The following is a 13,346-nucleotide window of genomic DNA, read 5'->3' on the forward strand; positions in this document are numbered from 1 at the left end:
CAGTTCAGTCAAACCAGCTCAACTTATGAGGTCATTGAGTCCAGTCCCTGATTTTACATGTAAAGAAACCAAGTAACCTTCTAAATCACTGATGCCCCCTGACTCTGCAGTTTTCATGTTCTCAATGAATAGAATGCGGCTTGTTTTTGTTTTTGCTGTTGTTATTGTGTGCTTTGTTTTAATTAACTTTTACATACATTGTGCTGGGATCCCTGTATATTATTTTCTTAATAGCTGTAGGCCCTACCCTTAAAAGATTTCATACACATTTTCATAAAAATATGAAACCAAATACAGGAAATGGTACTATCAATTCAAGTAACCACCAAAGCCAGAGGCAAGCCCACACATATCATTAAAACCCAAAACATAGAGGCAAATAACTCTGGCAGATGGCAAGAAGTGTTTAAACTGGCTCTGTCATAGTGGAGCCTTGGCAATTTGCCTTGATATGGCTTTGAAAGGTGGAATATGAAGACCTGTCTTCCTCCTCCCCTTCCTGCTTTACAGGGGTGTATAATTTACTACAAACCTATGAAGATAAAAGGAGCCCTATTTTTAAAAATTATTTTTATTCTCATTTGTTGTATATGACAGCAGAATGCATTATAATTCATATTATACATATACAGCACAATTTTTCATATCTCTGGTTGTACACAAATTGATAATTGGCAATGATAAAGGAAAAATGATAAAGGAAAAACCAGGAAGATGATTACTCAATTTATGTCTTCATACATATACTTAGGGTAATGATGACCATCTCATTCCACCATCTTTCCTACCCCCATGCCCCCTCCCATCCCCTCTCCCCTTTGCTCTATCTAGAGTTCATCTAATATTCCCATGTAACTGAAACAAGTAGAAGCACAAGTATCCACTTGGTCTTTCTGTAAACTTCCGGCTGCAGCAAAATAACGAGGGGGGGCGGGTGACGAAGAACTTGTGTATGTTGATACAGCAGGAGTAGGAGCCGTTTATTGTAGGACAACAGAGGTATTTATACATTTTGCACAGCTTATCTTAATTAGCATAAACTAGATACATCAGTCAACCAATAAGGAATCTCCACACTTAATGGCTTGCTTTTGTTATTTCTCAAACCACTCCCTATGGCATTTTGCCAGGCACCATCCAGACTTGTTCAGGAACTCTAACATTCCCCTGGCAAAATACCAGGTGTTATTTTGACTTGTTTACAGACCTTAACATTTGCTGAGAAGAAAATTTTTAGTTTGAATCTATCCCATTTATTGATTCTTGATTTGAATTCTTGAACCACAGGAGTCTTATTAAGGAAGTTGGAGCCTATCGCACATGATGGAGACTAAGGCCTACTTTTTCTTCTATTAGACACAGGGTCTTTGATTGTATTCCTAAGTACTTGATCCATTTCGATTTGAATTTTGTTCATGATGAGAGATAGGGGTTTAATCTCATTTTGTTGCATATGGATTTCCAGTTTTCCCAGCACCATTTGTTGAAGAGGCCATCTTTTCTCCAATTCATGTTCTTGGCACCTTAGTCTAATATAATTGTAGCTTTTTGGGTTAGTGTCTGTGTCCTCTATTTTGTACCATTCATTTACCAGTCTGTTTTGGAGCCAATACCTTGCTGTTTTTGTAACTATTGGTCTGTAGTATAGTTTAAGGTATGGTATAGTGATGCCACCTGCTTTACTCTTCCTGCTAAGGATTGCTTTAGCTATTTTGGGTCTCTTATTTTTCCCAAATGAATTTCATGATTGCTTTTTCTATTTATATGAGGAATGTCATTGGAATTTTGATAGGAATTGCATTAAATCTGTGTAGTGCTTTGGAAGTATGGTCATTTTGATAATATAAATTCTTCCTATTGAAGAACAAGGTACATCTTTCCATCTTCTAAGGTCGTTATTGATTTATTTCTTTAGGGTTCTATAATTTTCATTATATAGATCTTTCACCACTTTTGTTAAGTATTTTATTTTTTGAGGCTATTGAGAATGGGGTAGTTTTCCTCATTTCCCTTTCTGAGGATTTGTCACTGATATACAGAAATGCCTTTGATTTATGGGTGTTGATTTTATATACTGCTACTTTGCTGAATTAATTTACTAGTTCTAGAAGTTTTCTTGTGGAAGTTTTATGTTCTTCCAGGTATATGATCATATAATCAGCAAATGGTGCCAATTTGAGTTCTTTTTCTATATGTATCCCTTTAATTTCTTTCATCTAATTTCTCTGGCTAGTGTTTCAAGAACTGTATTATACAGAGCAGTGAAAGAGGGCATCCCTGTCTTGTTTCAGTTTTTACAGGGAATACCTTCAATTTTTCTCCATTTACAATGATGTTGGCCTGGGCCTTAGCACAGGTAGCCTTTATGATGTTGAGATATGTTCTTATTATCCTTAGTTTTTCTAGAATTTTGAGCCTAAAGGGGTGCTGTATTTTTTCAAAAGATTTTTCTGTGTCTATTAAGATGATCATATGATTCTTATATTTAAGTCCATTGATGTGATGAATTACATTTACTGATTTTCATATGCTGAACCAAACTTGCACTCCTGGATGAAACCCACTTGATTATGGTATGTGGTCTTTTTGATACGTTTTTGTATTTGAATTTCCAGAATTTTATTGAGAATTTTTGCATCTATGTACATTAGAGATATTAGTCTGAAGTTTTCTTTTTTTTTGATGTGTCTTTTTGGAATCAGAGTGATATTGCCTTATAGAATGAGTTTGGGAGTTCTACCTCTTTTTCTATTTCCTGAAATAAATTGGGGAGTATTGGGGTATTAGTTCTTCTTTAATGGTCTTGTAGAACTCCGCCGTGTATCTGTCCAGTTCCGGGCTTTACTGGTTGGTAGACTTTTGATGGCGTCTGCTATTTTGTCACTTGAAATTGAACTCTTTAAATTGTATATATCATCCTGATTCAATTTGGGCAAATTATGACTCTAGAAATTTGTCAATGCCTTCGATATTTTTATTGGAGTACAAGTTTTCAAAATAATTTCTAATTATCTTCTGTATTTCTGTAGTATCTGTTGCAATATTTCCTTTTTGTCACATAAGTTAGCATATTGCTTATATTTAATGATTAGATTTAATATATATTTTATTTGATTTTTTCTGAAATTTTAAATTTAATTATGGGTTAGTAGACATAGAACATTTATAATTAATAACATTAATAGTGACGGGAAGAGAAAGAAACTTTATGGAGTCATTAAAGCAGTGAGATGATTTTCTTAGATTCTTAAATGGAAAAATTTCTTTCAAAAGTAATGTAGTTTAAAGATGTGAGATTAAATATACATTTGTAATTGGGTTGAAATCAGTTCTTTATTTGGACATGAATATATATATATATATATATATATATATATATATATATACATATATGCATATTTTAAAAATTAATTAAAATATTATACATAGTAAAATATGTATAATAATACATATTATACATGTATATTATATATATATATTATGTGTATTATAAATGCATATGTATAATAAACATGTGTGTGTGTGTGTTTATTTGTTCTTGTTGTTGTTATTCATGACCAGATTGTGTGGGAGTCTGGTTAATTACCAGTCCCCATTATTAGAGCCCTTTTTTAGTGTATATTGACTCAATCTTTACTTATCTTCAAGACAAATGGTATTGACTCATTCCTGTGGTTGATTCAATAGAACAAGTAAAACTTCATTTATATTTGTTATGGTCTGTATTAATCATTCCATTTCATACTTAGAGTGATGTCAGAACAGATTTTCCAGTTCATCAATTATACCTGATTTTCACTATATTTTAGGTTCATTTACTTCATAGAAAAGAAGACAGAATTAATTTCAGTTTTAACAGGCTTTTGAAAATGCCATAGGATCTTTAAATATTTGAATAAAATTAATTTATTATATCAATGTGTGCCCCAAATATTAGGTAAATAGCTATACATCTTGCATACAAGCTTATTGATTTAATGGTGATTTACTACTAAATCAGGTGAAGTTTGAAGTGATACTATTTAAAAAAAAATTATTTTTTAGTTATAGTTGGACACACTACCGTTTATTTTATTTATTTATTTCCATGTGATGCTGAGGATCAAACCCAGGTCCTCACACATGCTAGGCAAGCACTCTTCTGCTGAGTCACAACCCCAACCCTTGTAACTCTCTTTTTTTATAGTATGTTACAAGGCACACATCACTGTCCCACGTTCACAAAGAGATACAAAGAAAATTGAGATATAAGCTTGTATTTCTAATAGTGTAATGATGACAGCACAAGAAATGTGAACCCATTTAATTTTGAATTTGCAATGAAAATTATGTGTCACATATTAAACATGAGTTTTTGTCATCTGATGACAAAGTATCAATTCTTGATATTTTCTATTATTGTAAGTAGGTAGCTACATAGAACATTTTGTGAAAATCAAATATATTTTGTGTGTGTATTTTTTGCAATACAAATCACAATATTATTATGAATTTAATGTATTTCATCATATACTAGTCCTGCTAAGACTTCCAAGAAAAGTGATAATTGGTCAAATATTTTTTTTGAGAAACATAGTGTATCTATTATCATACTATATCTATTTCACTTTGAGTGGCATGTTATATAGAAACTTTTATAAGCTCACTGATTTTGTTTAAATTAGCATTCTCGAAATTTTATTGAAATTCTTTCTCTTACCTATTATTAATATTATTACCTATTATTACTGTAGGAATTTATTGTACCATGGAAAATCCTAAGGAAATTATACATTATGTAAATGTTAGTTGTATGTTTATTATCTTAGTATAGAAGAAGGAGCAATATAATTACACAAATAGCTATAGCACATAGACTCACAGCACAATAAAAACAGTGCAAATGATATCTTTCATGTCATAGAAGGGGAGTGCTTATTGGTGTTGTGAAAATCAAGTGATCCTTCATAATATTTGATATAACCCATGCAGAAGGTGAGAGGGGTCTCCATTTCACTCTTTGTACATATATAGTTACATATGTACATATAACATATGTACACATGTATATGCATACACACAAGCACACCACCACCAGCTCCACGAAAACTGCTATGCTAAAAAAAATCAATAAATCAAAATATAAGTGGTGTATTAAAGAGAATAGACTCCTGAAATGGGTATGTACTAAGATAGGGTTTATATTGTGCGTATGCTGAAATGTTCACATTGATTTGACATGTAGAGGATCATGCACATCAGACAAATGTCATTGAGTCTTATTAATGAATCTTGTGTAATATCTATATTTTTTTCCAAAATAGGTTGTGAGTCATACTCAGAATTAGGTTAGGAGAAAATTCAGATCAGTAGTGCCACAGAATCTACTGGACTTTCCTACATTTTGTTCTGTAAATTTTTTATTAAGATATGTTTAAAATTAACGCCAATTAAATATATTTATTTTCACCTTAAGATAGGAAAATACAGAAGTATATATAGTAAAATATGATGGTGATATCAGACCCTATAGAGTTGTCCATTCAATAGACATTCTTCTTATTCCTTCTTGAGAGGATGCTAATTATGTTCAGAAAAACCACATTTGTTTATGACGCCTTGGGGTTCAGAGAAGGGGAGTTCAATTCCCCAAGCAAGGAAATTAATTTTGATTAATTTAGCTAGCCATGAATGTTTGATTTTTCTTGCTGTTTGTTTTAGGATAAGCATGCAATCAAATTTTATCTAGTGATACATTAGAGGGATGATTCTGTTGGGGCTCTGGAAGAGAATCAAGGAACATAGATAGAGCTCTAGTTTTGGCAGATATCCATCTGTATAAACAGGTATATGGAGCAAACAGGTATATGGAGCTGCTGCTGCCTTCTTGCAAAGGAAGAGAGGAGAGGGCAACCTGCTATGGGGAGAGAGGAGATAGATAAGAGTCTAGGCCCCAGTGATGGTGTTGAGATGTTGAGTTAAAAGTTAAATTATATAACTTTACCTCTGGACTTCTTAATCTCAGATATGATGATTTGGTTTTATGGTTTAAACACATTGTATTGGGGTTTCATTTTTTTCCAAAACAAATTGTCTTACCTGATAAAAGATTAGAGAATAAAATATCTGTTGCTTTCTTGGGGTCATATACAATTTTTTCATCTCTCCATTTTTCTTTATTGCTGTATTTTCAAAAATTTTAGGGCACCTAAATTCAAGATTACACTGAAACTATGCTTCCCAAAGAATAGGAAGTGACAACAGGCTGCCCAGGGAGAGGAACCTGAGCTTACATTTCCTTTATCACACTTGCTCTTACCTTCTGTGCACATCAGTCCATCATTAAGTTGTTGTTTTCTTGGGGGATTTTCCTGAACTTGTCTTCAAGGAGACTGATAAGCAAGTTTTAAAGTTTCAGTGCCCTATATTCTTCCTATAACTTGTGCAAAATTAGTATCTACATATAGCATTATTAGAAAAATGAAGTGCTTAAAAATGTCTAGCAGGTAATGTATGTTATTAAATATGCAACTACAAAACTATGCAGAATACTGCCCTTTTTTAACTCATTCAGAAAGCCTAAATATATTCCAAATGATATATTTTTAAATCAATAAGCATTATACTCATAATATCATGGGAAGTAATTTCCCTCATGGAATAGACAGTCACTGATATTACATCAAAGCAACATCTTATAACAGTGCTTAATATCCGTATAGTACATTTATTCTAAGCACTTAGTGGACATTTTCAAATTAATCATTACAGACCCTGTGAGGTAAGTCACAATTATTATCTCAGAGTTAGTGATAATGATACTGATATACGAACTCAGTGAGCTTCTTGCCACATCATAATGATGTTTTCAGCCTGTGAGCAGTTATAGAAGCCTGACTCCCTATCAAGGATGCTGTTAACATGCTGGTTCTTGGACTGGATACCCTTAAATTGTCTCCCTCCAAATAACATGTAAGTATCCCTAAATGTAGCTGTTAAAGGGGGCATGAATAGTTGTTTATGGACTTCAGATACTACCTATTTTTAAGCATGTATCTACTAACCTTTTCATTTTAAATTATCATGAATTCTAACAAGTTAGAATTGCTAACAAGTGCAGCTTAATTAAAATTTTAAATAACAGTAGCTACTGACAAATTAGTAGGACAAAATAAATGTTAATTTTGTAGTTCAATCAGTTGAAGGTTAGAAAAAATTCTTACTATTAAAGTCATCATTATTACAAATAATATGCCACCAGTTCTCAGATTCAATGAATTAATGGTTCTTTTGCTCATTTGGATTTTACAATGTTAACCCAGAATATTCCTTTAATATAGAAAAGTCAGTCCAGTTTGATCTGGGAAAAATAGTGATTAGTGAAAAGTGCTGAACTTGAAAAAATTTTAAAATGTATGTGTTGATTCACCAATCTAATTACTGCCTAAGTTTAATACTTAACCAAACCCCCCTAGCTCCATTTTATCATGTATTTATGGTGGTTGTTAGCGTGAAAAGTGTCAAAGATTCAAACTTTTCTATAAGAATTCAGCTCTTTGATAGTCAACAAATATCAGTCAATACAATGAGAAGTCAGTTGAATTATTCAAGATATTCAGTTACCCCAAACTGACATGCCTAGACAATAAGAACAGCTTATATATTTTTGATCAGATTATTTTTGCTTTGGATCATTTATGTTTTCTATAACCTATGTTAAAGAGAAGTAGCTTTGTTGTGTGTGTGTGTGTGTGTGTGTGTGTGTGTGTGTGTGCTCACGCGATACACTTAGGTTTCTGCCTGTATATTCCTATTATTCTGCTATACACATGTTACACTTTCAGAAATTGCTAGATGTCAGTTTTGTTTTTGAAAAGTAATTTGAAGATTGTAATGAAAACCAAAAGTGTAGAGGATTATTCCAATTAAGCATGTTTCAGTATGCCATAAAATTATCCAGCAAAGAAATAGCACTCATAAAGAGAGAAAGGCATGTTTTAAGTCCTTATCCTCTGGGGTTGAGTCCTCAGCATACCATACCCTGAATTTATGACATTAAACAAGTATATTTACTTTTTTAGAACTCCAGTTTGCTTGTTTATGAAACAGCTAACTCACAAGGGTAAGTGTGTGACAATGAATAAAATCACATATAATGCAATAAAACCATTAGCCATGTGCTTAGTAAATGATACACAATCAACAATTATTTTTTTCTCCTTTACTATTGCATCATGTAACTCAGCCATAGATTCAACCCCAAGAAATAATGCCTATTATGGGTATAATTAGACTTTGGAATGCTAGATGTGAAATATTTTTTTTTCCTTTCAAGTATGAATCTCTCACAATGAGGCTTGACTGTGAGACTTTTTCAAGATCATAAATAAGTCTGTGTGCATTCTTGTATTCAGAAGTCTAACTGGGCTGCATAAAAGTCTGACTAAAGAGGCACTATTCAGTCAGAAACTCGATGTCATCATTATGGATAAGACTGTTCATTTTTAGACTCCAGGAGGTTTCTTGTCTGTAAGGAAGAAATTTTGTCTCAGTGAGAGGGTTAATATGAAATTTACTATTCAGGAGAGCAGAACAGGAATTAGTTCCATCTATAAAGTCTAAATTATCTCTCTTTCTCTGTCTGTATGTGTGTGTGTGTGTGTATGAATATAAAGAAAAATGAATACAAAGAAAAAAAAGGAAAAGTGAAGTGTAAAATGTGTGTGTATATATAAGTACAGTGAGATGTACAACACACACAGATAGCCAAGCACAAATAGGGAAATAGAGACAGAGAGAAAGTGAGAGTCAAAGAAAGATATGATGGAAAGGCAGAGAGAAAAAGAAAGGTTGACAGACAGACATAGGACAGGAGATCAAAACCATGTCATGTTTGAAAAGCTGAATTAGACTTGAGAAATAGAAATTGGATGGACAGGAAGCAGAAGGACAGATGGGAAAAGAGAAGGTAAATGCATTCAAAATAATAGTATTTTTTTCCTGATCTGCTAGGAAAAAAAGAATACTTAATTCTTCCTTAGTGAAGTGTGCTTACTGTCATTGGGGAAGTCAACAGGGAAGATATATGCCACACTGCAAGGATTGCTGTCTCATTGTGGTATTTTATACCTTGATTATTCTTGAAGGAATGCATTAGACCCTTTATTTTTATATACAACAGATTTCATATATTGAACCATGTAAATCAAAATCATACTTAAATCTTGTTAACACAAATAATATGTGTCCATGTGTGAATGCTGCAAGGAGACAGAGGATGGGAAGCTGGAAAGTAAAAAGAGCACAAACAAAAGCCAGATTCTGCTTATTTTCTTTTAATTTTAGGACAATAAAAAGGAAACAGGAGAAAAATAAACAGTAATATACCTTTGTTAGATTCTAAGTTAAACAGTGTGTTTTAAAGTTAAATGCCTCTGTGTTCAAATGGTTTAAGAGAGCAGAGTTCATTATATTTCTGATTACAGCAGTATATACAAGCAATTAAAACACAAGGAGAAGATAGTATATTAACTAGAGAACTGAGCTGTGACTGTGGAATAGAATTCACAAAAATTGAAAATATATGAGTGGGTTTGGCAACAAGTAGTGTAATAAAGGGAGAAGGGACATGAAGAGAAGGATCACAATTTTTATTTGTGATTTCTTCAAAATTAATAAAAATCTATAAATATATTTATATCTTCAAGCATGAAATCATACAGCACATTATTCTGCAACGATGGTATCAGTACAGAACCCAATGATTTTTATAAAATCAGGAAAAAGACAAATTTTCATTCTTCTTTGATCATTCTCAGCTTCCTTGGAGGTGCCAGAAAATTCTCTCATTCCCTTTTGTGTGCTATTTATGGCAATTGTATGGACTGTGAAAAAAATGAAGATTTTATAGGAACAATGGAAAACTTATGTGTCCAAATGTTGGTTTTGTGACAAAGAGGTTGAGGAAAATCAAGGTGACTGAGGAAGTACGATCTCACTGCTTTTAAACTTTTTAAAAAATTGTTAAATTAAAAAAAAATGTATCAGCGATTGAACCCAGGGGGATGTTAACCATGGGGATGTTCCCCCAGCCTGTTTATTTTTATTTGGAGACAGAATTCACCAAGTTTCTTAGGCCCTCACTAAGTTGCTGAGGCTGGCTTTCAAATTTCCATCCTCTTGCCTCAGCCTCCTGAGCCACTGGGATTAGAAGCCTGCACTATCAGCCAGTCATGATGTCACTCTTTAGGTTAGGTATATATGTATGTCAGAGGAAAACTATTTTTGAAGCATAACTTTAATTTCATTAATGAAACCTAATCCAGAGGAGTCACACTATGACTATTCAACAAAAGAAATTAGCCAATTGGATTGGATCCTGAAAATCTTTTACTAGCCCATGTGTTAAAAAGTTAGTTCCCAATGTGGGGGTGAAGTGTTAGGAAGTGCTCATTGGAGGTGCACCCAGAGGGGAATTTGGGGATGCCAGCCCCTTTATACTTATTAGTTAGCAATTTGTTCCACTATGCACTTTCCACAATGGCCATGTGGTACCCCTGCCACTAGAGGCCCAAAGTCATGAGTCTGTTTGTTCTATTTTAGACTGTAATTTCCAGAACTATGAGCTAAATAAATTTTTTCTTTTATACATCAATAATCTCAAGTATATTAGTATAGTGATGGAAAGCTGTTTAATACACTTATGTAAAATGAGAAAATGTAGTAGTATGTCATCATTATTGGACTGTAATACTATTTTATAGTTTTTATATGTATCAAAGTAGAAGTAAAATTTTAAATTTTGTTTTATAAATAAAGATTGCCATGCTTTCTTTTCTTGTGATTGATTCCAAGCCTTCAGAAGAGAAATGGAGCTTGCCAAAGCATTGAATCTGAGAGCTAAATGTTTGAAGAACTTGTCATGATAAGTAAATTGAAAGCTTTTAAAGTTGTAACTTCCTAGAGTGGGATGAATCCAAGGACACCAATGCCATTACCATTGTGAAAATTTGTCCATGGCATTAACCATGGCATTAAACTTTTCAATCCATTTTGGCTTGGCAGTTTAAGGTCATTCCAGTTCCCTGGAGTAGGTTTCTTTTAGCAAGGCTTTCTGTGATTTCTTTGGTTGGCATTTATTTATTCTTCTGCTTAAAATCAGCCATGTGACTAGCAGCATTTGGTATATCAACAGTTTCTAACATCGTCTCCAAGCCACATACTTTTCTGTATGCATTTTCTCCCAATGATTGAAGTGGGCTTGATCTACATCTTTATTTTCTCCTCTGCTTATATGTTTCATGCCAAATGTTAATATATGTAAAACTAGAATGTGTATATATATATATATATATATATATATATATATATATATGCCATGGCTCAGCGGTAGCTCACTTGCCTGGCATGTGTGAGGCACTGGGTTAAATCCTCAGCACCACATATAAACTAATAAAATAAAATCAACATTTTTTAAAAAAAATAATAAAATAAAACAGGGATGGAAGGTCAGCAATGACAATTTGGCTGAAACTTAAGGAATAGACATTTACATGATATTACTTAAAAGACAGTTATTCCATTTCCCTGCAAATGCCATGATAGACATTTGCAGGGAAATGGATAGCATTAGAGCAGATTATGCTAAGTGAAGTTAGCCAATCCCTAAAAAACAAATGCTGAATGTTTTCTCTGATATAAGGGAGATGACTCAAAACAGAGTAGGGAGGAAGAACATGAGAAGAAGATTATCATTAAACAGGGAAGAGAGGTGGGAGGGAATGGGAGGGAGAAGGGGAATTGCATGGAAGATGGAAGGAGACCCTCATCATTATACAAAATACATATATGATAGTGTGAGGGGGAAGGAAAAAAGAGAGAGAGAGAAATGTGTCACAGTAGATTGGGTAGAGAGAGGTGATGGGAGGGGAGGGGAAAGAAGAGGGGGATAGGGAGGGCAGCAGAATTACAACAGACACTAGTATTGCTGTATGTATATACGTGGCTATATAACCAATGTGATCCTGCAATCTGTACACATGGAACAATGAGAATTCATACTCCATTGAATCAAATGTATGATATGTCAAGATCATTGTATTGTCTCGAGCAACTAATAAAAAATAAAAATTAAAAAAGTCAGTTCTTTATAACTAAAGTAGTGTTTTACTCTATTTTTCTACATGTCAGTATATTTTTAAAGTACGTATACATAATTTTGCATAATTTACAAGATTGTGCTGCATAAGGATTGGCAGTATACTATTATAAATTTTATTCTTTGGATTTATTCTTGTTGACCCACTTTTAAAATCTTTTTAAGAAAATACTTGAAACATCTTGTTTAATTGTAATTTTGAAGAGAAAATATTTTTCAGTGAAAAATATTCTCAGAAAAGTTATATTCATAATTGACTATCAGGAACTATGATGTGGACAAGAGAAAAATGATTATCCCTGTTAGAGGATAACCTGCCATCCAAGACAAATGCACAACTGCATAACCCTGGTACAGTCATAAACTCATTATAAAATATTTACAACCTGCTATACACACTAGCTGCTCCTCTAGGTATTGGGTATACCTCAGTGAACAAAAGAGACAAATATTCTTGCTTTTCTGAAAGTTATATTCTAACAGTATATTTCATTCAGCATATGAAATAAACTGGTAATTGATAACAAAAGGAAGGTTAAAAAATTAAAGCTGCAGACTGTGAGTGTTTGAAGTCTACATGAGTGTGTTGGGGGAGGAGCTGTCCACCCCTTGAGAAAAGACCGGATCAGTGAAGAAGTCAAGAAAGTAGGAGAATTAGCTCTGTATCTGAGGAGAGTACCAGTAATGTACCTGAGAACAAGATACCCAGGAGGCTAGTGTGGTTACAATGGTGAAAGTGAAGACATGTTAGTCAGCAACTGCTCATGTGGACATTTGGGGTTCTTGGCCAGGACATTGGATCTTATCCTGAGTAAAATGTGGTGTCTTTACAATGTTGTGAGCAAAGGAATGACATGGTCATTTGGCTGCCTTGAAAACAGAATCATGCAGGAAAGAGTAAAAGCCAGTATGAGGTGAGATGGAAGTGTTTGCATGGCAGTTCTGCAGTTAACTGGTGAATGAACTTCCTAGGAAGGCTCTTAGGAAGGAAACATTCAAGGAGGAGTCTTGTCTTCTACTAAATATGGAAATGCCAGACCTCCTGGCAGGTAAATACTGTGGTTTGTGCTGGGAGAAAGTATTATTATGGAAAAAAATGGACAGAATATACTTGTTTCTATAATTACTTGGTAAGTAAGCCTGTAAAATATAGATCTGTTGGATCTAGTTCCATGTATCATATAATGTAATTATATAACTTTATGGGTAA

This window comes from Urocitellus parryii, chromosome 8 (assembly GCF_045843805.1).
Source record: "Urocitellus parryii isolate mUroPar1 chromosome 8, mUroPar1.hap1, whole genome shotgun sequence".
Taxonomy (NCBI): domain Eukaryota; kingdom Metazoa; phylum Chordata; class Mammalia; order Rodentia; family Sciuridae; genus Urocitellus; species Urocitellus parryii.